The 16834-nt window shown below is 47.0% G+C and overlaps 1 protein-coding gene across 3 annotated transcripts in view; it reads left to right on the top strand.

Annotated features, from left to right (window-relative positions):
* The window catches only part of LOC124553572 (amyloid beta A4 precursor protein-binding family B member 1-interacting protein), a 528575-nt gene that overhangs the window by 368482 nt on the left and 143259 nt on the right, over positions 1–16834 (top strand). The window contains exon 1 of one of the 3 annotated variants that reach the window (XM_047127417.1): positions 1249–1366. The exons of 1 other annotated variant lie outside the window; for it this stretch is intronic. The gene's annotated coding sequence lies outside the window, so the exon portion shown is untranslated. Of the gene's footprint in view, positions 1–1248; positions 1424–16834 lie in introns of those variants that run through there. One more of the 3 variants, XM_047127416.1, reaches the window with a different exon arrangement.

Genomic DNA, 16834 nt, shown 5'->3' with positions numbered 1-16834 from the left:
CTAAGTCTGGTGAACAGGTCGGATCAGGGACCAGTTCAAATCCCAATTCGTGTACTTTCGCCATTGTCGTCACCGATGTGTGGGACTGTGCATTATCCTGATGAAAGAGTACTTTTTTGCGTTTCTCTGAACCGACACAAAAGATTTCGAAAATGAAACATAATGGAGTCCAGTTACGGTTCTGCCGTTTCCCAAAAAACCTTATGACCCAATGATCTGTCCTCTCGTTTGATTACAGTCACATGTAAGAAGTTCACGTGACCATCGATTTCCTTTTCCACAGTGAATTGAATTCTCGGAATAATACTATTCATATGTAACAGGAACGCATCCAGTTGTTCTTCCCCACGGGTCCACATAACAAATGTATCGTCTACATAACGGTACGGTCTTTCTCTAGCTGTTTGCAGCGCCCATTGTTCAAAGTTCTCCACGAACAGGTTAACCAGAGCTGGACTAAGAGGAATTTTTTTTCCTTTAGGTACAAGTCCTAAAGGAAAAAAAATTCCGGAAACGTCCGTGTGATGTAATGCAGCCCAGAAGACTTATTCTTCGAGCTTGCAGTGAAGTTACGGAAGACATGTGCCGTAGGGTAATCACAAACTTCCGTGTTCGTTTGAAGGAAGTTAGGAAACGAAATGGTGGACATATTGAGCACGTGCCGAGTCAGAACAAATCTCCACGGACGGCTCTTCATTGTAGTATATGTTCGTTTCAGATTGTATTGACAATGAAGTTTATATTCGAAAACAAAATGTTAACACATCTCGTGCGCCACCCTGTAGAATGTGGAGGACGCCTTCCGCAGTCGCAGTCGAAGGCTAAAAGTCAGGTGAGAGTTTTACGTATCGACCAGGGCATCTCAGCCCGGAAGTGTTAAGTGATGACAACACCTGCCGTGAAAGCCTTCATTCGATGATAGACACTAAATACTGTTGACTTCGTACGTGCAATACGAAATATTTTATAAGAAATATTGTAGAAAAATTACGTGAATAAGCCGACCTCCCAGAAGGTAAACACTGGCGAATCCTCACAGTTGGGGAGAACACGGCGGAAGGTACAGGCTGTTTACTGTGTGGGAGGTGTAGACGCGGCCCGGAGTGAAGGCGGAAGCGGCCGTGGCGCGACTTGCGGGGCAGGCTGTGGCGGCCGGCCGTCCCCCAGCCGGCGCCGCTCCCCCCCCCCCCTTCCCCGCCCCCACCCGGGCTGCGGGCCTCCCCCGCATCGCCGCTGTCAGTCGTGTGGCGCGGTCCGGGCAGTCGAGCCGTGGTGTTGTGTTGCCGTGCTGTAGTGCTCTGTAGTGTGTACGTGTGTGTGTCGGCTGTAGCAGAGCTGTGTGCCGTCGCAGCTGTCTGGGATAGCAGTGAGTGAGCCGAGCCTTTCCACTAGTTACGGGCTTGGGCTCGGGGTCACACGGACGGTAGGTGTCGTCAGCGATTCCCACTGTAGTCTCATATACTCGAACCAGTAAGCGGTCGTGGTAGCCGATTAATGCCTAGCGTAGCCCGAGGCCCAGGTCGCCTTTGGGTCGTAGATTGGTCGAGAGTTGGCGAAGGCGAAACGAATGTGAGCGCGGAATAAAGCTTGTGACAGAATAACCGGCATCCGTAGATGGCGAACGCTAATCGGAAAGCTAACTCCGCTAATGGCTAATACGTTACTTAAAGAAAAGAGACTCTTCTGCATTAAACGTTAAAGCGTCGCTCCACAGCAGATTTGTCGGAGGCTGAGGTTAATCGTTAATCGTGAACTTCACGTCGTGGGTGTAGTGAAACGAGCGGGTGAATAAGGCACATTTGCCGTAGCTCAAATAAAATGCCAGTTGCTGGTGAAACGTGCCCTTAGAAAAATTATTGAATTACTGTGCTCATAAACCCCTTACGTTATTTGATTTTCAAAACAGCTGAGCAAAACTGAACGTACTCGGGCATTTCTCTCTTTACTTATTCTGATCATCACTAAACTGACACACAATATTTTTAGCGCAACGCAATCTGACTTTCAAAAACCCTCAGAAAAGAGTGGCCCTGACTAACATTAACCTATACCTTTCATAAATCACTTGCCTCACAAAATCTTCGTTACTCTAACTACTGCAATACAGCGAGCGCCAATACTGGCAGCTAAATAAAAGATTCAAACTACTGAAGGCACTAACTACTGATAGGCATATAGTTAGCAAATGAAAAATTTTGGCCGGCCGAAGTGGCCGTGCGGTTAAAGGCGCTGCAGTCTGGAACCGCAAGACCGCTACGGTCGCAGGTTCGAATCCTGCCTCGGGCATGGATGTTTGTGATGTCCTTGGGTTAGTTAGGTTTAACTAGTTCTAAGTTCTAGGGGACTAATGACCTCAGCAGTTGAGTCCCATAGTGCTCAGAGCCATTTGAACCATTTTTGAAAAATTTTGATGGAGAACAAACAATGTATTTAGCTTACTAGTGTTCAAAAGTCATAATATATATATCAGTTGATGACATCCAGTCTTACAAACGTACTCCTTCTGATGAACACACGTCAAGATCATCCGCTCTCAAAACTCCGCCATCTCTCTCCCCACATCCACCACTGCTGGCGGCTCACCTCCAACTGCGCAACGCTACGCGCTGTTAACAGCCAGCAGCCCAACACTACAGTAGCAAATAACAATGCCTCCCAGCCACAGACTGCACACAGCACAGTCAGCGATTTTCATATAGAGCGCTACGTGCCGTTATCAACATAAAAACCTAAACAGCCTACTTACACTGCGATGTCAAAAAAGACTCACTCCGATGTTGTTCTCCTGAGATGGCTCCGCTGCCTATACCTCAATGCCGAAGCTTCATTTTTCTTTTCGGCTTTCCACCGCAGGACGGTGCCTTCACTGTTTCTTCAAACTGTGCACGCTGACATTCGTGTGATACGTCTCGTTTCAAATTGTTAAACTTCGCAACCCTAATTGTTGATTTTCTTTCAGGCGAGCGCAGTTTACCAGTCCAAAAGTATTTGGTCCCCCGCTCTGTATACAAAATTAACGGAATCACCTAAATCCGGCTACATATGTTCATCACTTGCAGAGCTCGAACACGATTCCACGCTTTACTTTCCAGAGTCAGTCCAGTAGCACAAACTACTACTTCACCCCAACTCGCAAGGGAACCTCCCCATCGCACCCCCCTCAGATTTAGTTATAAGTTGGCACAGTGGATAGGCCTTGAAAAACTGAACACAGATCAATAGAGAAAACAGGAAGAAGTTGTGTGGAACTATGAAAAAATAAGCAAAATATACAAACTGAGTAGCCCATGCGCAAGATAGCCAACATCAAGGGGGGTGTGGGCTCAGGAGCGCCGTGGTCCCGTCGGTAGCGTGAGCAGCTGCGGAACGAGAGGTCCTCGGTTCAAGTCTTCCCTCGAGTGAAAAGTTTAATTTTTTATTTTCAGACAATTATCAAAGTTGAGGCACTGACACACAATCAACTTCGCTCTCCAAAATTCCAGGACATGTTCAGATTTGCTTGGACATACGCAGGATTTACCGGTCTACACACGGAAAAATTTGAAAACGTTAAAAACATATGTTTTGACAAGAGCACAGGGAAAACTGTTTTGTTGCATTCATTTATTGCAGTTTGTGACAAACTCTTATGTTTTCATCGCTTTTTTTGGGAGTGCTAATCACATCCCCAAGAAAACCTAAATCGGGCAAGGTAGGAGAATCTTTTTACCCATTCGCCAAGTGTACAAGTTAGGTGGGTCGACAACATATTCCTGTCATGTGACGCACATGCCGTCACCAGTGTCGTATAGAACATATCAGACGTGTTTTCCTGTGGAGGAATCGGTTGACCTATGACCTTGCGATCAAATTTTTTCGGTTCCCATTGGAGAGGCACGTCCTTTCATCTGCTAATCGCACGGTTTTGCGGTGCGGTCGCAAAACACGGACACTAAACTTATTACAGTGAACAGAGACGTCAATGAGCCAACGGACAGATCGTTGTTTTTGTTGTGGTCTTCAGTCCTGAGACTGGTTTGATGCAGCTCTCCATGCTACTCTATCCTGTGCAAGCTTCTTCATCTCCCAGTACCTACTGCAACCTACATCCTTCTGAATCTGCTTAGTGTATTCATCTCTTGGTCTCCCTCTACGATTTTTACCCTCCACGCTGCCCTCCAGTGCTAAATTTGTGATCCCTTGATGCCTCAAAACATGTCCTACCAACCGATCCCTTCTTCTAGTCAAGTTGTGCCACAAACTCCTCTTCTCCCCAATCCTATTCAATACCTCCTCATTAGTTACGTGATCTACCCACCTTATCTTCAGCATTCTTCTGTAGCACCACATTTCGAAAGCTTCTATTCTCTTCTTGTCCAAACTGGTTATCGTCCATGTTTCACTTCCATACATGGCTACACTCCATACAAATACTTTTAGAAACGACTTCCTGGCACTTAAATCTATACTCGATGTTAACAAATTTCTCTTCTTCAGAAACGATTTCCTTGCCATTGCCAGTCTACATTTTAGGTCCTCTCTACTTCGACCATCATCAGTTATTTTACTCCCTAAATAGCAAAACTCCTTTACTACTTTAAGTGTCTCATTTCCTAATCTAATCCCCTCAGTATCACCCGATTTAATTTGACTACATTCCATTATCCTCGTTTTGCTTTTGTTGATGTTCATCTTGTATCTTCCTTTCAAGACACTGTCCATTCCGTTCAATTGCTCTTCCAAGTCCTTTGCTGTCTCTGACAGAATTACAATGTCATCGGCGAACCTCAAAGTTTTTATTTCTTCTCCATGGATTTTAATACCTACTCCGAATTTTTCTTTTGTTTCCTTTACTGCTTGCTCAATATACAGATTGAATAACATCGGGGAGAGGCTACAACCCTGTCTCACTCCTTTCCCAACCACTGCTTCCCTTTCATGTCCCTCGACTCTTATAACTGCCATCTGGTTTCTGTACAAATTGTAAATAGCCTTTCGCTCCCTGTATTTTACCCCTGCCACCTTCAGAATTTGAAAGAGAGTATTCCAGTTAACGTTGTCCAAAGCTTTCTCTAAGTCTACAAATGCTAGAAACGTAGGTTTGCCTTTTCTTAATCTTTCTTCTAAGATAAGTCGTAAGGTTAGTATTGCCTCACGTGTTCCAACATTTCTACGGAATCCGAACTGATCTTCCCCGAGGTCCGCTTCTACCAGTTTTTCCATTCGTCTGTAAAGAATTCGCGTTAGTATTTTGCAGCTGTGACTTATTAAGCTGATAGTTCGGTAATTTTCACATCTGTCAACAGCTGCTTTCTTTGGGATTGGAATTATTATATTCTTCTTGAGGTCTGTGGGTATTTCGCCTGTCTCATACATCTTGCTCACCAGATGGTAGAGTTTTGTCGTGACTGGCTCTCCCAAGGCCATCAGACGTGTTTTCCTGTGGAGGATCGTAACTTTGCGAAAATAAAGTAAACTCTTCATTCGAGGGAAGGCTTGAACCAAGGACCTCTCGTTCCGCAGCTGCTCACGCTAACCACGGGACCACGGCGCTCCTGAGCTCCAATTATCCTTGATGTTGCCTTGTCTTGCGCACGGAATACTCATTTTGTATATTTTGTTTATTTTTCTCGTAGTCCCACACAACTTCTCCCTGTTTTCTCGACTGATCTGTGTCCATTTTTTCAAGGCCTATCCAGTGTGCCAGCTTATAGCTAAATGTGAGGGGGGTGCGATGGGGAGGTTCCCCTGTCAGTAAACGGGCCGGCGCCTCGTTACTCTGGCTGCCGCTTGGCTGTCTACACCCCCGCACCCACACACCCACCCACACACCCACACCCACGCGCGTCCCCGCAATTTGTCAGAACTCGATGCCCGCGCCGCCGGTGCTGCGTCATTTCTGTCATAAATAGTAGGTGCCTGGGTGACGGTTAAAGGACTCGCCAAAGTTACTTGAGATTAGACAGCCCGTTAAGGTTTCTTTTAAAGAGTTGACTCGAAAAAGTTAACCCGTTAGTCGAAAAGGTAACATCGTTAACAAAATTCCGAGATAAATTAAGAACACGGATGTTCCACAATGCACAAGTCTCGGACAAGATTTTCGGTACGTGAAAAGAAAAGAAGAAAAAAAAAAGAAAAGAAAATTTCGCGTGGCACCACGGCTCGATGCAAGTATCTGAGTTGCGCCCCGCTCTGGCGACTTGGCTGGCCTTGACAGCGACGGCTCGCACGTTTCTCCCAACGGTCACCCATCCAGGTGGTAGCCGAGCCCAAAGAGTGCTTAAGGGTCGGGACCGGCGTTGCGACCGTGGCGCCGGTGCAGGTTAACTACACGGGTTACGAAAAATGCTACGGAATTCACTGCGCGTAACTTTATAACGCGGTTTGCTGTACTCTTCGCATTATTCTGTCTTCGCTTACACGAGCTGAAACTACCAAGTTTGCGGTAGTCGATAACGGTTTCCACTGCGCGATTCTGAGGTTGCAAACCCCGCAAGATCGTACACATTCGTGTCGAGACAGGTACTTCGATATTTTCCGGTAGTGCGACACAAAGACGAGACACCGAAACACTGGTTTTGTGGAGGCGTTTGACTGCATAGGTGGGGCGTGCTGGTAGCTGCACATCGCTTACACTCGGGCACTGGACGTGCGATCGTGTAACAGTTGAAAAACAAAAATAACGTAATTCCTCTCACGGTGGATCACCTAAGACTTGGAACTGCAAATATGGCGAAAATGGAACGAGCTGTTGGCGTGCGGTTTTCGCAGAATGGATTCATAGTGAGCAGATCGTATTGTTAGCCGATCAACGGATTGTAAGAACACTTGGTGTATTTTTGTTGTGCAAAGATACACTTTTTTTAAATGGTACAATGGCTGTTGACTTTGTTGTTGTTGTTGTCGTTGTTGTTGTGGTCTTCAGTCCAGAGACTGGTTTGATGCAGCTCTCCACGCCACGCTATCCTGTGCAAGCTTCTTCATCTCCCAGTACCTACTGCAGCCTACATCCTTCCGAATCTGCTTAGTGTATTCATCTCTTGGTCTCCCTCTACGATTTTTACCTTCCACGCTGCCCTCCAATGCTAAATTTGTGATCCCTTGTGGCTCGGAACATGTCCTACCAACCGATCCCTTCATCTAATCAAGTTGTGCCACAAACTCCTTTTCTCCCAAATCCTATTCAATACCTCCTCATTAGTTATATGATCTACCCATCTAATCCTCAGCATTCTTCTGTAGCACCACATTTCGAAAGCTTCTATTCTCTTCTTGTCCAAACTATTTATCGTCCACGTTTCACTCCCATACATGGCTGCACTCCATACAAATACTTTCAGAAACGACTTCCTGACACTTAAATCAATACTCAATGTTAACAAATTTCTCTTCTTTAGAAACGCTTTCCTTGCCATTGCCAGTCTACATTTTATATCCTCTCTACTTCGACCATCAAATAGCAAAACTCCTTTACTACTTTAAGTGTCTCATTTCCTAATCTAATTCCCTCAGCATCACCCCACTACATTCCATTATCGTCCTTGCAGAACTATAGTTGAATTCTTTTATCTTGGCGGTTCGCGCATGCCCGCGGGAGATTGCTGCGTTGCCAGTTGTACGCGCCAAGACAAGCAGCGCCATAGTATAGTATAGTTCGCAAACTTAGGTTTAGGGGGGAGCGCGCAGTTTATGAAGTGTTGCCACCACGGCCGCATTATCCCTTTCGCTGCTTCAGAGACGTGCTCCCCGCATTTTGTCATCACTGCACTGCTCGCCTGTGCAGACACATGGTGTTTCGACTGCTTTGACACGCTTTATCATTCGATTTCACAAAAACTATTTGGCACAAAAATTTGATTTCTACTCATCTTCTAGACTGATAACTTCCCCTCATAAATGACTTTATTTTGTTTCCATGTTCAACGCAGTTATTGTGCAGCATTAGATGTAGTAAACCATTGCACGAAATTTTGAAGAGTTTGCAGGGGTAAAAGTCCATAGCGTGTACTTTCTGTATGGTCGATTTTAGTTGCCACTAGAAATTTCACAAAATTACATTCAAACGAATAAAATTCATGAAGTAAGACACTTCGATATTGTTTTTACGTAAAGAAAATGTTAAGCACCGAACAAGGTTTGCACTCAGAACCTTTTGCTTAGCAGCCATACACTTTAACCATTCCGCTAAAGCAGCTCGTCATTCAATATAACTTCCGGAGGACTTTAAAATAGTACACAAAATACCGACAAACACTGTTGATTTGACTATGAATTACTCAAGTTTCGTCGAAGTACAATAGGAAATAAACAATTACCGCTGTTCTTTATTGCGAATTCGGAGGCTTATTGGTTGTTTGGTTTAATTAATTATAGAATATGAAGCGATTGGTGTAAAGAATGCTTTTTCCAAACTTTCTATAAAAGAAAGTCTGCTATCAAGACATTGCTTTTGTTCAATTACTTTATTTATGAGTGAACGTTTCTAAAACTGAAGACACTCGGTGGTGCTCTGCACTGCAGTCGAGCTCTGGCAACGTCGTTCTCTGTTCATTGGCTGACTGTGTTTTGTGACGTCAGATGCGCAGAACGAACCTAAACTCGGCCGCCGTCGTAAATGTCACGCACTTTAGCACTCCTGAAAGAAAGGATATTGCGGAGACATGGCTTAGCCACAGCCTGGGGGATGTGAGGACGGGGCGTGAGTCGTGCTTGGGTAGCTCAGTTGGTGGAGCACTTGCCCGCGAAAGGCAAAGATCCCGAGTTCGAGTCTCGGTCCGGCACACAGTTTTAATCCGCCAGGAAATTTCACCAGTCACATTGTCATTCACCCTACTTTTTGTTTGTTAATGTCAATACCCAGTGTCTCATTTCAAAAACGGCATGTTTGCACAAAACCTACACCAACTATTATTACAATCTGTTTGTCGGTTAACAATACGAACCACTGGCTACCAATCCATTCTGCGAAAATCGCACGTCAGTAGCGCTTGTAGGTGATGCATGCTTTACACACGTAGCCCTTCAAATAGGGGCCTGGTTCTGCAAAGGCGCGACAGCTGCTTGGCGGTGGCCATACAGCAGCTACCGTCCGGGCATTCACCTGTCTGGCCTTCGTCGTGCCTATATAGCGAGTGAGATGTTGAGCTCAGACAGAAGAAAAGTTGTGGGAATTGTATACCGCACAACTTTGGGAGTAACTTTTTTACAGAAAAGCAGATTGTTTGTGAACGTCTTACGTGAAATTGTAGACGTGTTATCGCCATTGTTAATTATTTGTATTGACTTGCTTTATGAAATTACTACTTTGTGCCGCCTAAGTAAACCGCCACAGGATAGATAGCATTGCTTAGCTGTCGGTAATGTGAATGTGCGAGTACGTTCAGTGCTCACGCGCTGCGTTTCTCACGTCACACACGCGTGGCAGTAAGTGACGTTGTGTGTGACGCAAACACGGGACAAAATGACGCTATCACGCCTCCAGGTACTTAGATTTACATTACAAGTATCGTAATTCGTCTGTGGGTTGTTAGCGAAACGCGGAATACTTGCTCAACTGTAAGGGACCGGTAGCAGGTACGACTGACACGGGATATCGAACGTATACAGAGAAGGGCGCCACTAATGGTGACAGGTTTGTATGGCCCGCGGGACAGTGTCGCAGAAATGGTGAAGAAACTGAACTGGCACAGTCTTGAGAAACGCTACTTAACATTGTTTGAAGAACCGACTCTTTACGTGATGACTCCGGGAATCCTCTACAACCCCCTACTTATCGCTGCCGTAGGGGTCGTGCGGTAACATTAGGATAATTACTGCATGCAGAATCAATCATTCTTTCAGCGGTCCGTGCGTAAATTGAACGAGAAGAAACGCTAATAACTGGTACAGTGGGACGTACCCTCTGCCACACACTTGACAGTGGGTTGCAGAGTTGCAGACTGTATGATGAATGTTACCCAAAGCCAAAATAAGTAAATTATGGCTAAGTATCATTGTACATGCAGGAAGATACTCTATAAAAGAAACATTTCATTTGTTTTGTTTCACAAAACTTTATTTTGGTGCGACCCGGGTTTCGGGTTGTGAGCACATTTTCATTTCTGCACGACGTGATAACTCCGTCGTATGGAAAGAAATTTTTGTGAAACAAGGCAAACCTTCTCGTTTGATTTACGCGAGTCATTTACGTTATTTTTCACTTTTGCAGTCAAACACATCCGCAAAACTTTGAGCCTTAAACTGAACTAGCGTTTTTCTTTTTTTTTTTTTCGGACGGACAATACTGCCACGCTCATTAACTGAGACGAATGCACTGGGTGGTCGAGGTTAACCGTCCCGAAAAAGCGTACTGGAATTAAAATGAAATCTATTGTGACTGGTAAAAGCAAAGTTGTACTTCCGATTCGTGTACTCATTGTGGTCGCGGCGGAGCCTGACTGGAAATATCCGCATTTAGTTATACTCGTTTTAGAGGATGTTCTACTTTGCTTCTCGATTCGATAATGATGAAAAGTGATCTTCAGTATCTAAGAAACCACCAACCGTTTGTGTGGCCTTAGCCCAACCGAAATATGTAATATGGACAAATAACAGTATTTACGTGAGTTTGCATGCTTTGTGTGTGTGTGTGTGTGTGTGTGTGTGTGTGTGTGTGTGTGTGTGTGTGTTATATTCCCGCAAGTCTTTCTCGTGCCCCATTCTACCTGTCAAATTCCACGTGAAGTTTCCAATTTCGGAATTGTATAGGTATTTTCCAAAATTGTCTAACTATCTAGGGTTAAAATTCAGAAGCGAAATGAGTGATTCAAGATCTAAGTGGTATTTCGGGAGGTCGGATGCGAGACACTGCCTTTCGGAGCTACTGTGCGAGTCGAAGTACTTTCTCGCAGGTGAAAACTGCGTGGCGGAATGAGACTCGAACCCGGAACCTTTCCGAAAAGCGCAGGTTTGAGCCAGGGCACACTCCGCTGCAGTGTGGATGGTCATTTTGGTATTGTGCGAGTGCTCAGCAGTAACGCAAGTAGCAGAAAGCAAGCTCTTGAAGTCTGTTCGCAGATGAGCAGGCTGTCTACAGGAATGTGGCGACGCCAGAAGCCGGTGGATCGATTTGCGGCCGGTGGGTTGTGCAGGCTGTGAGCGCAAATAAATGTAACGTGTTGCGCACACACGTAGGGAAATGAGTCCGCTACTACTGACGACGAATTGCCGGAAACAGTATCTACCGTGAAGTAGCTACCAGTAACTACGCAGAGAGACCTTGTAGAACAATTAGTGGGGAAAGGACTGCCACGCCTGAGGAATGTTGAGGACGTGTAACTGACCCACAAAGGAAGTGGCTTACATTTACATCTACATCCATACTCCGCAATCCACCTGACGGTGTGTGGCGGAGGGTACCTTGAGTACCTCTATCGGTTCTCTCTTCTATTCCAGTCTCGTATTGCTCGTGGAAAGAAAGATTGTCGGTATGGCTCTGTGTGGGCTCTAATCTCTCTGATTTTATCCTCGCGGTCTCTTCGCGAGATACACTGCTTGACTCCTCGGTGAAGGTATGTTCTCGAAACTCCGAGAAAAGCCCGTACGGAGCTACTGAGCGTCTCTCCTGCAGAGTCTTCCACTGCAGTTTATCTGTCATCTCCGTAACGCTTTCGCGATTACTAAACGATCCTGTAACGAAGCGCGCTGCTCTCCGTTGGATCTTCCCCATCTCTTCTATCGACCCTATCTGGTACGGATCCCACACTGCTGAGCAGTGTTCGAGCAGTGGGCGAACAAGCGTACTGTAACCTACTTCCTTTGTTTTCGGATTGCATTTCCTTAGGAGTCTTCCAATGAATCTGTCTGGCATCTGCTTTACCGATGATTTTTTTATATGGTCATTCCATTTTAAATCACTCCTAATGCGTACTGCCAGATAATTTATGGAATTAACTGCTTCCAGTTGCTGACCTGCTATATTGTAGGTAAATGATAAGGGATCTTTCTTTCTATGTACTCGCAGCACATTACACTTGTCTACATTGAGATTCAATTGCCATTCCGTGCGCCATGCGTCAAATCGCTGCAGATCCTCCTGCATTTCAGTACAATTTTCCATTGTTACAACCTCTCGATATACCACAGCGTCATCCGCAAAAAGCCTCAGTGAACTTCCGATGTCATCCACAAGGTCATTTATGTATATTGTGAATAGCAACGGTCCAACGACACTCCCCTGCGGCACACCTGAAATCACTCTTACTTCGGAAGACTTCTCTCCGTTGAGAACGACATGGTGCTCGTTCGGACGATTCTGGAGTACTGTGCACCATTGTGGTGCCTTCCGCCACGGGACGGTGTGCGTCACGGGGAGGTTCTTAAAAAATTTCTAATGTGTGTGAAATCTTATGGGACTTAACTACTAAGGTCATCAGTCCCTAAGCTTACACACTACTTAACCTAAATCATCCTAAGGACAAACACACACACCCATGGCCGAGGGAGGACTCGAACCTCCGCCGGGACCAGCCGCACAGTCCGTGACTGCAGCGCCCAGACCGCTCGGCTAATCCCGCGCGGCGGGGAGGTTTTAATATTGGAATTGGGGAAGAGTCGGACCACCTACAGGGCTATTACAAATGATTGAAGCGATTTCATAAATTCACTGTAGCTCCATTCATTGACATATGGTCACGACACACTACAGATACGTAGAAAAACTGATAAAGTTTTGTTCGGCTGAAGCCGCACTTCAGGTTTCTGCCGCCAGAGCGCTCCAGAGCGCAGTGAGGCAAAATGGCGACAGGAGCCGAGAAAGCGTACGTCGTGCTTGAAATGCACTCACATCAGTCAGTCATAACAGTGCAACGACACTTCAGGACGAAGTTCAACAGAGATCCACCAACTGCCAACTCCATTCGCCGATGGTATGCGCAGTTTAAAGCTTCTGGATGTCTCTGTAAGGGGAAATCAACGGGTCGGCCTGCAGTGAGCGAAGAAACGGTTGAACGCGTGCGGGCAAGTTTCACGCATAGTGATGTGAAAGCTTCAGTGTTTAAACCTCCTCTACCAAGAAACGTGCCAGAACTGCGAGCTCGCATCAACGATGCTTTCGAACTCATTGACGGGGACATGCTGCGCCGAGTGTGGGAAGAACTTGATTATCGGCTTGATGTCTGCCGAATCACTAAAGGGGCACATATCGAACATTTGTGAATGCCTAAAAAAACTTTTTGAGTTTTTGTATGTGTGTGCAAAGCATTGTGAAAATATCTCAAATAATAAAGTTATTGTAGAGCTGTGAAATCGCTTCAATCATTTGTAATAACCCTGTATTACTTCGTCCGAGATATACCTCGCGGAATGACACCGGTGACAAAATTCGAGAAAATTGAAACCGATAAACGGGCTGACCGAGAACGATCGTTGACGGGAGGAAGTGCTAGCGGTGCGAGAAGTACGCTGCGCCACACACGGGAAGGTGTCCCGCAGACCAGAGTGGCGCAGCTTTTGCCGCCGCTCGTGTTCAGCGGTGAGGCGAGGAGGAAATTCCTGCGCTATCTGGGCGTGTTGACCCCGCGATAACCGCCGACACACACAGAGAGCGTCGTACCAGCTGCGCAGTCGCTGGGTGAGAGAGCCGAACTGCAGGCGGCCGCCCCTGACCACATTCCCTCACTGTGGCCACGTGTGTCGAGACTCGGACGTCCCGCTCGGTTGGCCGCGCTCGTTACAACACCGCTTGCGGGATCCGGGGAGGCGCGCCGGGGCATTGACGACGAGCGTGGGTGTGGACTTTAGGCGGTTCCCCACATCCGACTACCTGAGTAATACAAGTAGTAGAACCCCGTACGTTGTCCTCGATGGAGAGTGTTCATCGGAGGTGAGGGTATCATCTGGAGTGCCCCAGGGAAGTGTGGTAGGTCCGCTGTTGTTTTCTGTCTACGTAAATGATCTTTCGGATAGGGTGGATAGCAATGTGCGGCTGTTTGCTGATGATGCTGTGCTGTACGGGAAGGTGTCGTCGTTGAGTGACTGTAGGAGGATACGAGATGACTTGGACAGGATTTGTGATTGGTGTAAAGAATGGCAGCTAACTCTAAATATAGATAAATGCAAATTAATGCAGACGAATAGTAAAAAGAATCCTGCAATGTTTGAATACTCCGTTAGTAGTGTAGCGCTTGACACAGTCACGTCGATTAAATATTTGGGCGTAACATTGCAGAGCGATATGAAGTGGGACAAGCATGTTGTGGGGAAGGCGGATAGTCGTCTTCGGTTCATTGGTAGAATTTTGGGAAGATGTGGTTCATCTGTAAGGGAGACCGCTTATAAAACACTAATACGACCCAATCTCGAGTACTGCTCGAGCATTTGGGATCCCTATCAGGTCGGATTGAGGAAGGGACGTAGAAGCAATTCAGAGGCGGGCTGCTAGATTTGTTACTGGTAGGTTCGATCATCACGCGAGTGTTGCGGAAATGCTTCAGGAACTCGGGTGGGAGTCTCTGGAGGAAAGCAGGCGTTCTTTTCGTGAATCGCTACTGAGGAAATTTAGAGAACCAGCATTTGAGGCTGACTGCAGTACAATTTTACTGCCGCCGACTTATATTTCGCGGAGAGACCACGAAGATAAGAGAGATTAGGGCTCGTACAGAGGCATATAGGCAGTCATTTTTCCCTCGGTCTGTTTGGGAGTGGAACAGGGAGAGAAGATGCTAGTTGTGGTACGAGGTACCCTCCGACACGCACCGTATGGTGGATTGCGGAGTATGGATGTAGATGTAGATGTAGAGTACCCACGTCCGACCGAGACAGGCACCATGTAAAGAGGCAGGAATCATTCTCACACTTGCAGAGCAAGTGTTCCCAAAATTTTGCTCCGACGTAACGCTTTGAGAGCCCTAGTACGTTGCTGGAATACCTTGTTTGTGTGGAAGGTTAAACTTTTTTTAAAAAACAAATTAGGAAAAGCTAGTTTTATTGACCGATTACTTGAGTTTTAAGTCGTAAACGATGACACAGGAGTGCTAGCAGCGTGCGAGAACTGCAGGAAGAGGTGAGGGGGGGGGGGGGGGTTCCGGAAGGAGGTCAGCCGCGCCAGGTTTGTCAGCTGAGGGTCCGTGATGCAAACAGGCCGGTCGGGTCCTACATTGGGTGGAAGTCTGGGGAGTTTGGCGACCAGGGGAGTTCGCTAGATCCTCGTGCTGTTCGAACCACGCACGCATACTGCGAGGTGTGTGGGAGGCCTTGCGTTGTCCTGCTGGTAGCTGCCATCGTGTTGCTGTAAAACAAACTGCGTGAGTCGGTGGCTACAGTCCCCAGGGACAGACGCATACTTAGTAAGTTTGTCCCGAAAATACGTATAAAAGTTGAATAATAACTATTTTACAATTATTCGGGTATTGCAATACGGTCTCCTTCAAAGTACTCGCCCTGAGACGCGATACACTTCTGCCAACGCCGTTTCGACTGTCGATAAAATTGCTGAAAGTCTTCAGTTGTGATGGCGTTCAGTTGCCGTGTCGTTTCCGCGTCGGTGGCTTCCACATCTGCCAAGTGCCGCCGCCGAAGCGCCATTTTGCATTTCAGGAACACGAGGAAGTCACACGGGGCTAAATTGGGTGAATAAGGTGGGTGGTCTGTCTCGGTGGTTGAGCTTGGGGCCAAACACTCGCGCACAACGAGCGACGTATGAGCGGGCGCATTGTCGTGATGAAGGATCCACCTGCCCCCTTTTGCCAACTCCGGTCGAACTCGGACCGCACGAGCTGTGAGACGTGTCAGAACTTGGACACAAAAATTTCCGTCCACTCTCTGGCCGGGAGGGAAAAATTCCTTGTGAACAATGGCCCTAGAATCAAAGAAAACAATCGACATTGTCTTCACATTGGACCTTCTTTGTTCTCGGTTCTCCTGCTAGTTTCCATTCCTCGCTTTGAGATTTGAACTCCACATCGAATTCGTGAAACCAGGACTCGTCTCCGGTGATGACTCGGTCGAGAAAGTCCCCTCGTTCCTCTGCTTCCGACCAATCCTCACAGCACTCGACCCTCTTCGCTTTCTGTTCTGGCGCCGAGAGCTTCGGTACAATTTTCGCACACAATTTCTTCATTTCGAGTTTTTGTGTCAGGATTTCGTGAACGATTGATTTGGTGCTTGACAGCTCGTCAGCAATCGTTCTGACTGTCAATCTACGGTCTTTAAGAACACGAGCCCGAACTCGTTCGACATTTGCATCGGAACTCGATGTCGACGGGCGTCACCGTTCACTTCTTCTCGGCCGTCCCGGAACCTTTTTAACCACTCGTTCGCGGTCGGTTCCTTCAGAGAATTGTCTCCGCAAACCTGTTTCAAACAGTCAAAAATCTCACGGCCATTCTTGCGCAGCTTTGCGAGAAACTCTATGTTGACGCGCTGTTCCTCGGTCAGAGAGAGAGCTCCGTGGCGACGGCAGGTGACAAAGGGTGACTGTCGACAAGCCGCCGCACACGCTGACTGCTCCGACTCGGACTGAGCGTCGGTGGGATTGATTACAGCAGTACTCCCACCTGGCGGTGACTGCGACCTGTAACATAAAGACATTATTCGACTTTTATACGTATTTTCCGGACAAACGTCGTACATTGACGCACTGTGGCGCGTAGAATGTCGACATCAGCCAGAGAATACCACGGAAATATTTCTCGAGACCGTAACTGTAGCAGGGTATGTACTTTAGGACGCAGATTGCCCTAGTGGCGTGCCGAGTGCGGCCTTGGTCGCCGTCGAGCGGCAGTGAGCGACCCCCACGTCGGCTGCTCGAGGTCCACACGGAGTAACGCTCGCTCAGGAGACACTGTTTGTGGGCGGTCAGCTGGACGTGTGTTCGTCC

The sequence above is a fragment of the Schistocerca americana genome, chromosome 11 (assembly GCF_021461395.2).
Source record: "Schistocerca americana isolate TAMUIC-IGC-003095 chromosome 11, iqSchAmer2.1, whole genome shotgun sequence".
Lineage (NCBI taxonomy): Eukaryota > Metazoa > Arthropoda > Insecta > Orthoptera > Acrididae > Schistocerca > Schistocerca americana.
Note: the sequence above shows the minus strand (reverse complement) of the source record. Positions and strands in the feature narration are given on the sequence as shown.